Source organism: Cryptomeria japonica, chromosome 1 (assembly GCF_030272615.1).
Source record: "Cryptomeria japonica chromosome 1, Sugi_1.0, whole genome shotgun sequence".
Taxonomy (NCBI): domain Eukaryota; kingdom Viridiplantae; phylum Streptophyta; class Pinopsida; order Cupressales; family Cupressaceae; genus Cryptomeria; species Cryptomeria japonica.
In genome coordinates, this window is record NC_081405.1 from 184,393,589 (window position 1) to 184,413,624 (window position 20,036).

A 20,036-nucleotide genomic window follows, 5' to 3' on the forward strand; every position below is an offset into this window, starting at 1 on the left:
TTGATGTAGTTAACTATAAGCTTAGTTATCGTTTTTAGGTCATGCAAGGTCATGAGTTTGGATGATAGATCATCATCAAACTTGTAATGTATGCCTTTTCATATTTGGGCATTTACTAATGATTTCTTAAAAAAGGTATTCCATATTATTCAAAAGATGCTCATTCCCATAATATGATGTAGGGACCACAAATAGTTAAATTTTAGCCTACTTTCTATAATTTAGACATGCAAAGATAGGTTAACAAATCATTTTTAATTTAATTATATTAATAATTAAAATTTGAGATACTAAAATAGATAAGATTAATTATCATCAATGAGAGGTTTATAAATATCACTTGGATGTGTGTCTCTCCATGTATTAGGTATGGAGATGGACTAATCTAGCTAGTAATATAACCAAAACCAACCTCTCTTCCATAAAACATTGGAATATAGTGTGTGTGTGTGTGTGTGTGATATGAACCTAAAATGTGTCTAAGATTGTGGCAAGCAATGATGTGCATAAATATAAAAGGAAACCCTACTCAAGTGTGTTGGAGTGAGCCCTAGATGAATCTATCTAAATGTGGTGTACAAACCAACTCAAAAGTGCATGAATATGAAAATAAAAATATATGTGATTAATATCATATCTAAATATTTAAACCTAGAAATGTGAGAACAACCTAGAATCATACCAAACCTTTAAGGAGAGATACAAGCCAATCATCAACCAACCTATAATCCTCCAACATTCCTTGAAGTGGTCAATCATCTTTACAATAATGGTGAATGAGCAAAGTTGAAAAATTTATGTTGCAAATTTGTAGACTTGTGTGATCAATTTGGCAGAGCTTCGCCATCATAAAGATTATATATCCAAATGAGGAAAGCTACTATATCTTTCATATGAGTCATGCAAGGTTGATTTTTGATAAATAATTGATATAAAATGACCAAATACAAAAATCAAGACCATATTTCATAGTTTTAAGGCTAAAACCCAAAATGTTTGTAAGTTCAAAAGATTTTGGTAGGACACAGTTGTTGGGCATTGTGGTCCCACCAAAATAAGTTGTCAGGAGATATGAGAATCTAAGCCCATGATGTTGGATTTGGTCCTAAATTTGGTTTTTGATGACAAGTAAATGTATAAGGAGATAATAAATATTTAAAATAGGATAGTATACATCTCCTTTTGTTGGAAGATAAATTCAAGGATACAAATGGTCCTAAAATTGTCTAGGGGAGTTGAAACTAAATCAAGTTCCAAGAAGAGTGTGAAATTGGGCTCACAATTAAGGAGTACAATTTATGACACTACAACATGTCCATCCAACATTTTCAAAATTAATAATTTACAATATTCATACAATTTTTGCACATGATTGTCTCATATTTTTGTAAAAGCAAAAATGAGGAAACATAACATTCGTGCGAGTATTTGATATATATTAATGTTTCATCAATTTGTATTTGGATTTATAAGGTTCATTTATTATAATGCTTTTGGTAGATTTAGGCCCTTTCATAGTTTTGAGAAAATAATAAGAATAGGTAACAAATGTTAATGCGGATTTTTTATTTAGCTTATGATGGGGGGTATTTATTTTTCCTACAAAAATTATTTAAGCTTGCTTAGGTTTATTAGATGTGGTTAGTATGAGGGCATGTGGCAAAATACATCAACCGCATGTGTCATTCTCACTCACACATGGGTAGTTGACTTACATGCCCTCTTTTGGCCTTCTATGCCAACTCTCATAACCACTATTATGTCCTAACCTAAACTTAGGTTATGAAGTAGTTGTAATTCCCACCTTCTTTTGGCTATATGTGCCACATCTCATAACATCATTTTTTACTTCACTTGAGGAGGTTATACCACATATTTTGGAATTTACCAAGTAGGTAATTTAACCTCGCAAATTTTATGGGTAGTAGGAGTTAATGCACCTTTTGGATGCATATTCCCTCTTATTTCTATATATACAACACCCTCCTCTCACTTTCACTAGTTTGGTGAATCATTCGATGATAGTGATGAGAGTATTCTCCAAATTATATTTTTATCTCTATTTTCTCTTCATTTTTCTATTTTGATTTTTGATCATCAATTGAGTGGAGTTGCAAGTTATCTATGGTTGACATCAAATCTTGGCTTGGTTCTTGTTTCTCATATAACCTAACATGGTATCAAAGAAAAATTGCTTGGTATAACTTATTGTTTATTATATTTTTTTGAGATTTTTGAGACTTATAGATAGCTTATATTTTCCTCAAAAAATTGTTATTCTCTTCTCTTCCTTCCATGTATGATCTCAAGAATCAAAATGGTTTGAAGCAAAAATAAGAATATCTTTACTCTTTTTTGCATGTTTGTGTTCAAGTAAGATATAAGTGATTGCAAAATTTTGGTAATATTGGAGGAAGGCCTAAGAAATTCAATATTGGCTTTTGATTAACCAAACTCAGAGATTAGATGACATAGTAACAAATCTAAGATAATATGTTTTTAAAAAGAGTCGTTATTGTGAGGAAAATTCAAAACTTTTTCAAAAGTGCATTTCTTTTTTCCTTGAGAGGCAAATTTTGGCAAACAAATAGTCAATGAAAAGATAGAAAAAGGAATTTTCATCCATCAAGGTGTTGATAATTTTTCCCCCTTTCTATCATATATTGTAATTTGGATTTGGTACACATTTTTTCTTTGATAAACCATAACTTTCTCCTTGGAGCTTGATTTTTTAGAAATGAATAGACATTGGAAGGGTACTGCAAAGAACTACATAGTACATAATTATTTTTCTAGGTTTTATATCAAATTTATTTTATTTCTCAAAAAATATAATTCAAGGTCATTATAGGTCTATAGAGCACTATAATCTGGTAAAATCCTAGTAAATGTATTAATTATAAAGTACCAAAATTATAATATCTAGGGAGGAATACTGGTAAATGCACTAATCATAAATACCAGAATTGTAATATCTAGTGTTGAACACTTCTTGATTTGAGGGGGTGAATTAGCATATATTAAAACCTAACTAATCTAACCTCTCAATCATTCATTCCATTTACCACATGTGAAAAAATAAGGAACTAAAAAACACAAAAGCAATCACATATGAACACCAAGATTTCACATGGAAACACCAATGAGGGAAAACCCATGGTGAGAACTATCCCACTATATGAAAAATAGGTTACATTGTTTAGGCTCAAGGCCAAGGAGCTTATTGTCCTTGATGTGGACTTGCAAGATTGAGGTGCACAACCTCAGGGGAAGATACAAAAGACTTGTGAACACTCAAGATCACTTCTTCAGGCCAAGATACATTACATATGAAAGAGAAACATCAATCTGATTTAACAATAGGCAACCACATTCATTGATATGTTGATTATAGTTCTCTATTAAAACACATCTGAATTTAAAAATGGCTTCAGTATTACATGATTGTACTTGTAAACCTTTTGACCACTTCATAAACACTTTTCATAATACACACAACTCATATTTACATCTACAAAATGATTGGATCCTTCATATACAATTCACAATCAAAATAATATCAATTAGGTTGACCTAATTAGATGTAACATGTAGGATCAAAATAGTTGGACCAAAAATAATATTCAATATAATGTGGAAGGTAAAATGAAATGTGTGAGGCATCAGACCATGTTGGCACACCTTCTTGTCCATCCCATATCAACACCTAAAGATTCACACACAATTGCACAAACCAAAATATTATAGGTTGGCTCCAAAAGATAAAGCGATTAAGGCACACTAACACAATATATTCAAATTACAATGCAAACCACCAAAATTACTTGTGAATGCTCAACATAGCATCACTTGAAATCAGAAAATATGTGTCAACAAACCAAATCACCAAATACTTGAAGGCAAAGGAATGCAACACATTCTTGTACACTATCACTCTGTCACCATGCAGACCTAAACACAGATCAACATAAATCTAACTTTGGACGAAATAATAATATAAAAACTAGAATATATCATGCATTTGCATCCACCAAAATCACGGTCCAACCACATGAGCTGATGAAACATGTGTGTCATAATGTGAGTCAAAATTTGAATGAACTTTGATAGACTATTCACTGGAATAGTCGTACTTCACTAACACCAACTGTGAACCAGTAAGATCATCTCCAAAGCTCTGGCAAATCTATATTACAAATTGATATACCATTTGAAGTGACTGCAATCAGTCACCAACCATATGCAAGACCACTGAACTAACCAACAGCTACTGCATTACTCCATATCGCATTCAGACCAAAGATATCACCAAGTTACATATCCAGATCAACAAGTTTGACATCAATGACAATAAAAAATCATATTTGCAAAAGTCTCCCCCTTTTCCATTAATGGAAACACTTGTGCCAACTCAAAACTTAGTATAGTTAAACACTTTTGGATGGTGAGAGAAGGTGGGGTGAATCAACATATATTAAAACTTAACCAATCTAACCACTACATTATCATTCACTGTATTTACCACATGTGCCAAAATAAGGAACTAAAAAACACAAAAGCAATCACACATGAACACCAAGATTTTGCATGGAAAACCCAATGAGGGAAAAACCATGGTGAGATCTATTCCACTATATGAAAATCAAGTTACAATGTCTAGGCTCAAGAATAAGGAGCTCACTACCCGTGATGTGGACTTGCAAGACTGAGGCACACAACCTCAGGGAAATATAAAAGAAGACTTGTAGATACCAAATATCACTTCTTCAAGGCAAGATATATTACATATGAAATAAAGACATCAATATAATTGAATTGCAGACAACCACATCCACTAATATGTTAATTACAATTCTCTATCAAAATACATATGAAACTACCTTCCTTACTGCACTATTATACTTAAGAAACCTTTTCACCACTTCATAAACACCTCTCACAATACACACAACTCATATGTACATCTAGAAAATGATTTCATCCCTTATTACCATTCACAATCAAAATGACATCAATTAGGTCGGTCTAATTAGATGTAACATGTAGTATCAAAACAATTGGCCCAAAAACAGTCTTCAATGTAATGTGGAAGGAAAAATGAAATGTGTGAGTCATCACAACATGTCGGCGCACCATCTTTTTCATTTGACATCAATGCCTAAAGATTCACACACAACCACATGAGCCAAAAAATTATATGTTGGCTCAAAAAGATAAAGTGGTTAAGGCACACCAATGCAACATACTCATATTACAATTAAAACCACCAAACAAACTTACAAGTACTCAACATAGAGTCACATATCATCGACAACTACAAATTAATGAACCGTATTACCAAATACTTGAAGGCGGAGGAATGCAACACATTCCTACACACTATCACTTTGTCACTATACAGACTTAAACTCAGATAAACACAACTCCAATTGTAGATGGAATGAGAATCTGAAAACTAGAATATATCATGCATTTGTATCCACCAACGTCATAGTCCAACCACATGAACTAATGAAACATATGCACCATAATGTGGACCAAAATTTGAATGAACTCTGACAAATTGTTCATTGGATATTTAGTTATACTTCACTAACACCAACTGTGGACCATTAATATTGTCTCTAAATCTATGAGAAAAACTATATTACAACTTGATATACCATTCGAAGTGACAACAATCAGCCACCGACCATCTACAAGACCAATTAACTAAACCATTGTTACTACACTACTCCATATCACATCCTGACGAAAGATATAACCAAGTTGCATATTTGGATCAACAAGTTTGACATTAATGACAGCAAAAACTCATATATGAAACTGTAGACACCTAAAATTGTCCTAGCTTAATTAAATAAATAATTTATTTATTTAATTATTTTATCATAAGTCTTTTATTAATTAAATAATTTTGTTATTTATTTAATTAATTCATTTAGCTTCTTCTAGCCCTTTCGTTATTTAAATAAATATTTTTATTTATTTAAATTATCTTTTCCCTAAATTAAATAATTATTTTATTTATTTAATTGGTCCCACTTCTTCTATTAATTAAATAAATCTTTATTTATTTAATTAATTCATTAGCTTTTTCTCTTCATGACACATGTAATTTATCTCTTAAATTTCCTCTACCTACCCCCTTCATTATTTTATTATTTCTTCTACCTTCCCTTTAATCCTAGTAGACCATTTTTTTCTAACTCTTTATCTTATCCCTCCATTTTTTAAAGTGTCTTCTATATAAGAGGATTCTTTCATCCTTATCAACCCTAACTAATTCGTCTAATCAATCATCTAACTAATGCATCTATCCAGCCTTCTTGCAACCAAGTGACTTCACAACCACTATCTGTTCTTTGTTGAGTTCTTGTGCATATAAAAAATCTGAGAGTAAATATATCAAACAAGATCAATGGAGATAGGAGACAATGGAGATCAAACCCTACTTGGCATGTGAATGGTATTATTGTTCAATTTGTTAATTTTCATGTTCGTAGGTATCTTCATTGGTGTATGGTGAATGTTTTATCGTAGGACAAGGATTGTTTGTGGTTGGATCTTTGTGGTTTTACAATAGTTTGTCATCATCATTTTTCACCTCACACAGAAACATCTAGGGGGGCTTATTTTTTAGACTAGTGAAAATGGGGGTGTCTCATGTGTCTTATTTATCTTTGTACTTTTCTTTATACTTTTAATTTACCTTTTTCCACTCATGGATGCATCTACAACTCTTGTTTAACTTAATATAAGTATTTTGAATGGAAATCTAAGATGATAATCTATCTCAAAAGACACAAATATCACCAAATTACATGTAAATTAAAAATGTGCATCAAGTCATTGGAGAAAAGATAAAATGGTTTAATAAATATTGTAAAGGGTGGAAAAATTAGGGTTAGGGTTAAATTTAGATAATAAAACCACTAAATGACCTAATTCACCATTACATTTCGAAGGAGAGTGAATCTAATAGATTTAGCCTCAAAAGATTAGATTCTAATCAAATTCTAGCTCCTTTGGGTAGGGCTTTCTCCCTCCTAAATTAAATTGAATTGTTTGTTTGATAATTAGGGCAAAATAGGTGATAATTGAAGTATTTTGATAGAAATAGTAGGCTACAGATGTTGCATGGAGCCACTAACCTGGATCTAGGCAAAATAAGTTCTCTGGAATCTACTCTTAGAAGTTCGGCTTCATTTTCTGAGACCAAGTAGGATCATTTTTTCATGGTCCTCTAAATTTTTCATCGTTGAAAGTTGAACCTGTTCGACTCTATGAACTTTATCGATCCTCCCAAGAATAGTTTTGTACTTGTTCTTGCACACAGAAAGAAGGGGAAAATTTTGGGGGAAATAGGGATTTTCCTTAGGTAAAACCCCGGTTTTGGAATTAACCATGAATTAAATTGATAAATGCAAATGAAAGACTGCAATAATATAATTTCCTTTTGAAGGAAAGATTGAAAATTATTTAAACACTAATGATATACCTCAATGAATTTTTGTTTGAATTTCACAAAGGAATTATCATTTCATGTATGTTGTCTTTATAAAACATAGATCATGGATGCCATCTTCAATGTCATAAACTTCACTTCACTTCTGCTCCAATGCTTGATGAAAGACTGATTGCTTTCTCACTTGAATTTAGGATCTCAATTTTACCTTCTTTAATTGATTAAATGATTGATTAGGTTTAAAATGATAGGGGTAGAGATCCTTTTATACTTTTTTTTCAAAAAAAAAATTGAATTTTTAACACAAGTTGCCATGGGATCTAGGTCCCCATTAAAATTGTGTGACTGTTAGGAGGCCCCAAATTGGGCCCTTTTTGAGAGGACCATGTCCTCAAAATCAGGGCTCCAAGTTTGGGGAGAGATTGTGAAGGTGGTGGAAAAGCATGTTTGATAGGTTGTATAAGAAAAAACAACACTTCAATCGGGCCTCGAAATCTTAAGCACCCAAGTCAGGTCCAAGTGAGGACAAAATTGTAAGCGAGTACAATTTAGGATGCTACATTTAACCCCCACTTTAGTGGGAGTATGAGACTAAGCATACTTGTAGTACCCTCCCTCTTTTGGCTTGTCAGACTTTGTGATTTGTGTGTTGTATGGCTCAACCCTGATTCTGGTGTTGGTCGGTTTTGGTTTTGGAGTGTGATTCTTGTTTTTGCTACCTAGATTCCTATATGACTATGATGTTTTATGTTATGTGTTGGTCAAAACAGTGGTGTTATTGGATGTATTGAGCATGTGAAGTTATACGATGTATCTTCACTCTGTGTGTTTGATGATTATAGATGGGGCATTTTAGTAATATTAGAATTTTATCCTGATGCTCTCAGATGTTTATCTACTTATCTCTGATGTAATATGGTTGTGATGGATAATGTCTTCGATGGAAACATATGATGCAGTTGATGATGTGACTATTAGATGTTATTCATACATGATATTTCATTAGTTTATCTATGAGTTCTTTATATTTATCGATGTATACTGACTTGATGTGCTCTGTTTCCATGTTTGATGTGCTTAGGTTAGGGGGAAAAGCATCACACTGCTCTCTATGGGAAATCTAAATCACTTCCATTCCCTACTCACGGTATGATATTTTATGGTTCATATATATATATATATATGTATGTATGTATGTATGTATGTTCGATAGTATGTTTATGCAGCTGCAGGTACTGAACATTGACTCCACTTGAAGTTTTCAGGTCTAAGCGTGTTGTCCAAACCAATGGCAAAGTGGACAAGGAGTTATCAGTCAGACCCTGTCAGGCACCCTAATTCCCTATTTGTTAGGTCTTGTTAGTCGTCACCCTTTTTGTTAGTACTCAGTGTTTTAGTTGTTGTAAAATGTTGCTCTTGCTTATAGTTGATAGTTTTGAGAAAAAAATATTGTTTTAACCCCTCTCAGTATTGGGGATGTAGTTAATTAAATTATTTAATTAATTAATATGTTGGATTTGGTAGAAAAAAAATTGAGATTTAAATTATTTAACTAATTTGAAAATGATATTTTTGTGTATAAAGGTTAATTTATTATAATTAATTATGGTCTCAACATTTGGCTTATTTAATTGGGTGACTTGAGGGCTTAGATTATTTTATAAATTGGAAGGATCGACTGAATACGAAATTACAAATATTCGACTTAGTGTTTTAATTATTCTAGTAATAAACTATTATTCCTTTGTTGTTTATAAAAAAAAAGGAAATAAAATAAAATTATTTTAAGGAAAAGAATTAATTTCTAATCAAAGAAAATAATTATCATTTATTTTAATTTAGATTTTTGCATGTGTTTGGGAGTTACAAATGATTTAATAAAATAATTAATGTTTTTAATTAATGGAGGAATTTGCATGTCCGTAGTGGCATATATTTTTTTGAAAAGATATTTTATGGGGGTTTTCTGCCTTTTTGGAGGGGGAGCTCAATCGTGAATATTTTTCCTCCATATTTGTTCAGGATTTTTGGGGGATTTTGGAAGAAATTTTTGGAGTTTTGCTCTACGAATTTTGGGGAAGAATCTGGTTTTGAAAATATTGGCGAAGGAATTGGATTTCTCTTGGGAAAGTTTTTCTGAATTTGGAAGGCTTGGCGTGAATCTCTCAGGAGAATCTCCTCTTCTTTCATCTCTGTGTGCCTACTAGATAAAGAGAAGAGGTAAAGCTCTATCTCTTATTCATTTGCATGTTGATTTTTCTAGAATGATGAATTGAGGAAAAAATTAGGATTAGTTTCTGGAAAGATTATAGAATTCTATGTTCTTTACAAATCTAATATCTAAAAGTAAATGTATTCATAAGTTTTTAGATCTTGCAAGTTTTATATTTCATTTTATTTGGATTCTTCAGATATCTATAGTTAGATTAGATAAAATTATAAATCTATGGTTGCTCGAATATTTAATTTCTCAAACTGGGTATATGAAACTATGAATTTTATCTTGAGAATCTATTTTCTTCTTTCTATGATTTCCAATTTGTATTTTTTTTTATTGGTAGGAATATATATTTACTCCATTTTAAAATCTAGAATTTAGTATTGATACTATTATTCTTTTTATTCTTATTATTTTTCTGGGAGATTCTTATCTATGTTTTAGTAACTTATATATATATTTCATTTGATAGCGCCAAGCTTAAGCATCTTTTATCGGCTATCAACTGGGTTTTATTTTGTAGTTGTTAATAGTGAATGATGGGGGAGCCGCCTACACAGTGGGTGGGCTCAACCCACAACCATGGATGTGGGGAGAGCCCTCCCCACTTCCGTATGGTAGGGAACTCCCAATCCCCACGACACTCCATGACCAGCTGTGTTCCAAGTCCTTCCACAGGGTTAAGTGTTTTTGTTGTGCGTTTTGTATTTGTCTGTACCGTATACTTGTTGTGCGATGCTTATTAATATTCTCGATGGAAATCCTATATATATATGAAGGTGAATTTTATCACTGTGTATTTTAATGAAGTTTTGTTTTAAAAAGTGAATTTCTGGTATTGTTATTTTATATATATATATATATATATATATATATATATATATATATTATGGTTCGGTCAACTTTGGTAATTGGCATATTTCTGGTTAGGATATGTCCATATTAACTAGAACATTAATATTAATATATTTATTTTCATAGCTCTTTCTTCTTTTATTATGGAATAAGTCTGATATTTAGTTTTGTATTACAAAATTCAATTTAATTAGGGACACGATTTGAGCATAGAAATAAATGTATATGGTAAATCTGAGCTTCTAATCCATCCATATTTTCTATTGTTCTAATCTTGATTTGTGGCAATGTACTTAGCTATCTCAATGAATCAATCTTTTTTTTTAGTTAGTCATTAATGTGTAGTGCGAATCAAATGAACTAATGATATTTTGAATTTAATAGAAATGATCTAAAAGTAAGAAATGAATTAGCTTGTATAGATAGAGTAAATGATTAGGATTTGATTTTGGATTTTATTTCAAAGTTAAATGATGGATGTAATCTGAGACTAGAAGTTCTCGACTTATTGTGGCTTTGTGATTTCTCAAAATATGTTTAAATATGTAGAATTTTATAGTCATGTTGTGTAATGTTGTTAACTCTAGAGTCTAGGATTATGTATGTGTTCCATTTGTTACCTTCCTAGCCCTTTCGTTGAACTCCTTGGAACACTTCTAGCATGTGAATTTGAGTCGTGCTATGGTTGGAGACTTGTCATCTTGTGTCTTTGGTATCATGACCTTGAGTTTATTTTGAATCCTAGGTGCAAGTAGGGAGAGTGGATTCTTTTGGGGGTCAGGACCCAAAGTGGTTGCCAGGGTAACCCAATAGAAGTTTGGTAAACAAGTGGTAACCTAATTAATAAACTTGGGTGGGTAGTTAGATCACACTAATCAAGATAAGTTCTATGATGCCTCCTTGCCGGCAAATGCTCATATAGGTTTTGGGATAAGTGGAGAAGGTCCTGGAATGGCTTCCACCAACCTTGTCTCCTCAAGAGGTTGGTGTGGTCCACTAGTGTATGTGTGGGGGTCAGGGGTCGAGAGAGGTTACCAAGGTAACCCAGTATGGGGTTTGGGACCTAGTGAAGACCTACCAGGGTAACCCATGACATCCTAGTGATGACACTCTTCCCTTTGCAATCCTAGTGGTTTTTTATATCTCTTTCTTTCGTGTAGTGTTGAGTTTTCAGAAGTGGATATTTTCTCTTGCTTGTTGCATTTCTGATTATGCTCAAGCCATAGGTATATTGTAGTTAATTCGTGTTCTTCTATGATGTTCTCTCGTGAGCCTCTTACTTGTTAAGCTTAATTGATTCCTTGATGGAATTGATTTGTGGCTTCTCCTTTGAGTCATGTTGATACCCTTGTGTATTTCTCTTCTGCCTGGTGGGTCTAAGTGGTACCTCCTAGCACAAGGGGTGGACCTATTTTGGTGCCACATGGTTGGGTGGAGTGATTTGCGCACCCATTGGGTTTGTCTCCTTCAACTTCATGTTTGTGGTGGCTCAAAGATGAAACGACAACTCCATGATGTACCAGATTGATGTATAATTTCCTATATGGGACTTTTCAGAGATTTGTATAATGTGGATCTATTATTTTGTATATCTAATTCTCATGTAAATTCTCAATCATTGTAATGAGAACCTTGTATCCATGTACTATTCTATAATGTAATGTATAGAAGTTCCTTGTAATTATTTTTGATGATATACATCTTTGTATAGTATCGTTATGGGGCCTTGGGGATATTTTCTAATTGTTTATTTATCTAGTTTATCTATGTTTTAACATTTGCTATGTTATATTAATTGTTTGTTTGTTTTTTAAATTGCTTTTTCATGTTCTTGGTTGTTATGTCCTTTGGGCCTCATGGCAGGGCATGAAAATACTCATGGTAAAGTACAAACATTTTCATTAAAAAAATTCATCAAGATATCAGAGAGACAAGACACACTAAGCCCCTAGGGACTTTAGGATCTTACTACTCTAATAACAAGATAAAAGGAACATCATAAGAGAGAGGAAAAAGAGAGAGAACATGACTACAATCCTATTAATATTTTCTTACTATGTCATGAAAAAGAAAAATACCAAATTCCAAAGAAAAAGGCTTAGTTTGAAAATTAACTTGAGTATGAAAGATATCATGGTGTGTGCATAAATTGTAACATTGAGCGGACTGTCTACCCCCATGTTAAAGTGATTGCATCTTCCTTATTAGAAGAAATTGCTTTAAGGTAGTATGAATCCAAAATAAAAGCATGTTATCACAATGAGATGCCCCCAGGAAAGGACAAATCAAAGGATGATGGTCACAAAACATAAAAGCACATAAGGGATCTACTATCTTTGGGGTCAGTATGCTCTTATGATAAATAATGCATATCAAGAATATTTGTATGGAATTGACCTCATCCCCCAAAGGTAGTTGCACTACAAACACAATGGAAGAAGAGAATGTGTCCTTTGAGTCAACATGGAAGATATCAAAAGATATCTCAATGCTTTGCATCGTCCCCAAGTAGACAAGACAAGGGACAACATATAGAATAATTAAGATACAAATAGAAAACTGTCACAATAGATTCAACCTCTTTATTAGCTTGCACCAACAGCGTAACACGGGTCATCTAAAGAGAACCTAACATAACACAAAAACATAACACGAGGGAAACACATTACAAACAAGAAAACATACAAGAGAGGATCTATGACATGGAAGAATTTAATCAAGAAAATCATCCACCTCCCAATCTTGTTGAACATTATTTTAGGAAGGTGAACAAGATGCAAGAGGGGCTACTTCAAGCACCATGCTCTAATGATGAGTCACTTTTTTTGTCATTAGGAGCTAGGGTTAATGCTTTTGAAAAATGTGAAGATAAATCATGATTAACATCAACAAGCTCATACATATCATCAAAATCATTAGAATCAACATTGTTAGCATGAACAACATCATCATACATTTCATCATCTAGATTAATAAAATTAGTATCTCTAACATGAAAAGAGCATTAACCTTCATTTTTCTTAAGCATTTTTAATCTTGGTGATTTAGGTTGAACTTCCTTCCTAGGGTTAGGTGAAGGCTAGACAAATGAGATCAAGTCAACATTTGTTGTCTCCAGAGAGGAAATGGTTTGGGAAGCAAGTTCATGAGCCTTGGCATAATGTCTTCATCGGTGTTCTCTCACACAACAGTTCATTTTAGTTTTAGCTGAGGGTTGTGAAGGTCAAGGATCAATGGACATAGGCTTCTTGTCTTCCTTTAAAGGAGGAGGAATGAGAGAAGACCTACTACGTTAAGAAATAGGACATGCCAAGCGCTTTCATTTGTGGCACGTAGGAGGTAGGACTGCAACATATATGAGAGGAATAGAAGGTGTAGGAAGGTTGCCATGTCCACCATGAGGAGGAGGAATATGTCAAGGATCTATAGGCCTACTCAAAGATATGATCATCTCATTTTTCCACTTTTGATAAGGTAGAAAAAGGGAATCACTTCAAGGCTTAAGAGGCTTGAGTTGTTTATGCCAAACATAATCAAGGGTAAAATTACCATGCTTCATCGTGGGTAGGTAAAGGCTATGATTAATTTTTATGGTAGTGTCATTATGAGGGAATTTTAAATATTTATGATGGTATAAGGGACAACTTTCATGGAATAGATCCAAGGATGTCCCCACTTCACATGAAAATGATATGATGTAGGATTGATAGGAAATGTCACATCTAAGCACTTAGTACCAACCTCAATGAGAAGGGTAATAGAAACAATAGTAGGGCAAGATAAACCATCATACATATTGACCATAACATCATATTTATCATATGTTACTTGATGTAATTGTAAAATGTAAAGATATTCTTCAGTGATCACATTCACCATACAAACAAGATTAATGATAATTCCTCAGGAGAATTTGTATTTGATCTTTGCAATGATATACAATGGGCCATCAGGTGCAACAATAGTCTCACTAGGATCAAAGGTAATGCATAGGTCTTTAGGAGGTGTAGGTTTGTCAATAAGATTCACAAAATTATTAGATTCTACACCAAGGTCATCAGGAGAAAAGGCCAGAGATTCAGTCTCAACAATATTAGTAAAGTGAGAAGGCAAAGGATTGGTGAAGATTTCAAGATTTTTATTAGGAGGAGCTATGTATTTATTTAATTTGTCATTGATGCTAGCTATGGATATATTATTGTTATCAATGAAGTCTTTAATCTTACTCCTCAAAGTATAATACTTCTCAATATCATAGCCAAGATGACGATGACATTGACAAAAGGCTTTGGGATCATGATAGGGTTGCAATGGTTTAGAAGATTAAATTGGCCTAATGGGAGGAATTTTCAACACATTATCATTTATCAACCTCGACATTATACTATGTAAAGACTTAGAAAGATGAGTTAGTTCTTTTCTAAAGTATTTGGATAAAGGGGCCACACCTGATGTCATGGTTGCCACTTGAGTATTGACGTTCTCATTTATCTTGATGTATCCTTTGTTAGGTTTCAACTTTGCAAAGTATTGTTAAGCACTCTCATTCTTATTAACTGGAGCCATTGAAGGAGATGATTCAAATTGACTCACTTGAAGCTGATAGTTATGAAGCATTGTGCACAATTGCATAAAGAAAGTAAACTCAAAAAATAGAAGCTTATCTCTAGTGTATTTTTGTAAATTAACCAAAAAAAATCTTTGAACACCATGATCAGGCATAGGATAAGCAATTTGAGAATACAAATTTGTATATCTACCAATAAAATCAATCACTTTCTCTTTAACTCCATGCTTACAATGAATCAAATCAATCAAAGTAATCTTAGGACCAATATTGTTTTGAAATTGTTGCATAAAAGCATTATCCAATTGTTGAAAAGAAAAGATATTGTAGACACCTAAAATTGTCATGTCTAATTAAATAAATATCTTTATTTATTTAATTATTTTAGCCTAATTCTTCTATTAATTAAATAATCTTTATTTATTTAATTAATTCATTTATCCTCTTCTAGCCTTATTTCTCATTTAAATAAATACATTTATTTATTTAAATTATCCTTTTTCTAAATTAAATAAATATTTTATTTATTTAATTGATCCCACTTCTTCTATTAATTAAATAAATCTTTATTTATTTAATTAATTCATTAACCTTTTCTACCTACGACACATGCCATTCATCTCTTAATTCCTACACTACCTACCCTCATTATTTTATTATTTTCTCTACCTACCCTCTAATCTTAGCCACATTGATCTTTTACACCTCTTAATCTTATCCCTCCATTTCTTATATTGTCTTCTATATAAGGGGATACTTCCTTCATTATCAACCCTAACTCCTAGACTACTCTAGCTTTGGAACTTTCATATGCGATCAAGCCTACTTGCAACCACATTTCCATTCTTTGTTGAGCTCTTATGCACACATAAAATCTAAGAGCAAATATATCAAGCAAGATCAATGGAGATAGGAAGAATGGAGATCCAAACCCTATTGGACATGTGATGGTATAATCTTTGTGATTTTATTTGATTTGTATTGTCTTAGGTAATCTTCATATGTTATGGTGGATCTTTGTTGTTGTTAGGCTAGGGTTTTGTGGTTGAATTCATTTAGTCTTTCAATATTGTTGTTTCCACTTTCACCATATACATTTTGGCACGCCTGGTGGGACGCTTGTCCCTTTTGCATTTAACATCTTTTGTTGCAGATTTTGTGTTTTTGAAGTGGCAGATCTGACATTTCCGATAATATTTCAACATATTCACGTTTGCACCTTTCGAGATTGCTTTTTTGAATTTCTATCGCGTCTGTGATATCTAGACTCGCATTTGCATCTTTGACACTAGTTTTTTTTTTTTTTTTTGCAGATTGCAGGTCATGTTTCTGTTCCAAAATCGCGTCTGTGAAGCCTTTAGACGTGTCTGTGTTTGGTAATCACATGTGTCCCAAGGACACATCTGTGTCAGATCTATGCACGTCTACATTTTTCTATAGCGTTTTTGTTACGTGAAATTGCGTATGTGTTTTAGCTTTTGCATTTTGGTTTGTTATCCATTTTTGGGGTTTTTATTTCGTCATTTAGATTTCAGATCTGGTTTATATTGAGCAGATCTAGCTAACAAATTGGTGCAGCTTGTCTTGAAAGAAAAATCATTTTTTTGAAGACCCCTATTTCACAAAGTCTTTTGGATCTAAAAATTTACCTAACTTGTGTGCTTGCAGGAAGGGACGATCATTTTAAACAATCCAAACTACTAACAAATCTTTGTTGCAGGACCTTGACAAGGATTTTTTCTTTTTGATCTTTATTGTGTACCTTGTTTTCATATATTATCAAACACTTCAATTGGTGCACTAAAATTGAACTAGTGTCTTTTGTGTCTTGGGCAATAGGCTCTTTTTTGTTTCATCTTTAGAGGGTCTGTCTCCCCATGTGGTCATTAGGACTACTAGTGAGGAGAGAACGACCCAAGTGGTAGCGAGGAAAAGCCATCCTCTTCTGAACGACTATAAACAACTGTATCCATAGTGAAAGCCATGGGTAACGTGTGCTGATTAGTTCATACCGACACTATGTCTCCCCATGAACCCGTTTGATCAAATTTATTTGATCAGTTGTAGGGCATAACCCCTACTGGATGGGAGCCTTCTGTATTTATAGAGTTGAAAGTGTTGCATGTATGGCAACATGAGCAGATGCCCTTACTAGCACCTTTTTGTTTTAGAAAGCCAAAATCCTTCTAGTTGTTGGGTCAGGAGGTCGAACCTCTAGAGCGACCCACACACATACGGTTCTTAGTAGAGATACAAAGTTTGCCACGGGGAGTTTTCATGGGGACTGATGCTTGGCTACCCCAAAGAAGTGAGTGCCGAGGGTGGAGCTAGTGGGGTCAAGCATCTAAGTATCCACTCTGAATAGCATAGCATCGGGGGAAACCCCATGTGAGATCAAAAACTATTGTCCTGGCCAACCATAAGAATTGTGCTTGTCTTATTTTGAACAATCAAACATTCAAGACCAAACATCAAAACATTGTGTCTTTTGTGTCTTCAAGTGTATGCAAAACATTTTACATCAAACAACACACTTTTCTTTGAGTCATTTTTGAGTCTAAACACTTGCAAACATTGAGTCTTCACCAACATTGTGTCCTCTTGTCATGGAAATACAGTCAAAATTTTAGATTGGGTCACAATAAACAACTTTTCGAATTGGAAAAATTGCACTAAGTTTTCAAAAACACGTCTATGTCTAACAAAATTGCATTTGTGTCATCTAGTCGCGTCTGTGAAGGGCAGAAATATGTTTGTGTTCTCTTCAGTAACATTCATTTACAAAACCTTAGAAATGCATCTATGTCTGCCATAACCACGTCTGTGTTATTAAATCATGTCTGTGAAGTATACAAGCATGTCTGTGTTCAGAATTGAAAAACTTTTAGAGTCCAACAAACAAGAACAGTCAGTTTCAGACTTATTGAGATTCCTTGGTTATCTCTCCGGGTTTTCATCTAGCATTCAGCCTATTTCTGGGTCTCACAAGGTCCATCATTGCTTTACACCTTGCATTACATTCATATTTGTCTAAACTTGAGTCAAAAGGTCACTTGCTTGTCCTCATCTTGCTTTGTCAACACACTACATACAATAAAATTTTGCTAAGTGGTCCCTCATCAAGGTCTATCACCTTTGGGTCTCATTTAGTCTTACTTAGATTCAAGGTCAACTTACCTCATCAAGAGAAACTGTCATCTCTTTGGAAGCCACACCTACTCTACTACATACATACTTGGTCTTACACTTTGGGCATTGCAAGTAAACCTCAGATTCATTTACATTCCATCCAACTCTTGGTCTTCCTACTCTTTTCCATTTTCATCTAGTCTCACACATCTTGGTCAAGACCTAGTTCATGGTTGAAACCCGTTCCCAAAAATCTAGGAGAGAAGCTAAAGAGGCTCAAGAGTCCGCAAACATGAGTTCCTATGAGTATGACAATGATGTCTTTTTCAATTCTAATCATACTACATTACTTGACATGGATGCCTATAGAAACATTCCAAATATTGAGAACATGGACACTATAAACAACAATGATACACACAATGACAATATGGAAGACATTTCAGTACATTCAGCAGAAGTGGAAGACTCCATTATGGATCCCCATTTTAATTGATTAGTTGAGGAAATAATGAGGAGAGATAGACAATATTTCTTACAAGTGATGGCACAAAGTGGAGCCAAGATCCCTCATGATTTTGACATGTCTCAAATAATAGAAAATCAACCTTTGCAACAACCTCACCTCAACATGGATCAAAGGAGGCCTAATAGTGGAGGCAATAGAGGACCACATATTATTCCTGAATCACCATCATCTTTGTTTCAAAAACCTGAGGTCCCATACACACATGGTCAAGCATATGATAATCACCTTCATAGACCATTATGGAAGTCTTATGCAGAAAAATATGCTCAACCAGATACCAATGCTAAGGACCAACCACCAAAGAAATTGGATATCCAAAGGCATGTTCAAAATTTGGACACAAGGAAACCCCATGTCAAATTTGGGGCATCACACTAGAACAAACTCATGACATGCCTGTAGAGTATGGTATACATGGACAAAATAGATATTTCATTCCTCATCATGACTCTATACAAAGTGGTCCTTATACGCATACGCAACATCACTATAGACCTCCTCCATATGAACATGTGTATGATCAATACCATCCATATATGCAACATGCTCCTCCTCCACCCGGTGGTTCAGGCATGGGGTATGGTCCAAGAAGTCGATCTCCACCTAAGAACAATTTGGAGCAGCAAATAAAGGACTTACAAAAGAAAATGGAGGACATAAATACACCAAAGACAACTTACACAATGAGAGACATATGTCCCTATCCATTTGACAAAAGCATTCCAATTCCTCCATTTCTTACACACTTTGTGACACTTAAGTTTGATAAGTACAGAGGAAAAGGGGATCCTAAGGCACATATAAGACAATTTTTTATAGCTTGCATTGAGGTAGCAGCAGAAGAGACATATTTGATGAGATTATTCCCACAAAGCCTAGGTGATCAAGCTATGGAATGGTTCTCCCAACTCCCACCTGGAATTAAGTCATGGGGTGACTTAGTAGAGGCATTTATCCAACATTTCTCATACAACATAGAGACAGACACATCAACCACTACTTTGTGCAACACCAAACAAAGGGATGGAGAGTCTTTTTCATCATTTTTACAAAGATGGAGGAATTTAGCCAGCAGATGCTCTTGTGAAATTCCACAGAAACAAATGGTAGAGATGTTCACCCAAAATGTTAACAAAGACATTGGTTATGACTTAAGAAAATCTTGTTTGTCCACCTTCAAGGATGCCATTGAAAAATGCTTAGCAACAGAGAAGGTCCTAATTGAACAAGGAGTCATTAAGATATTCAAAGAAAACAAAGAGGACTTTAA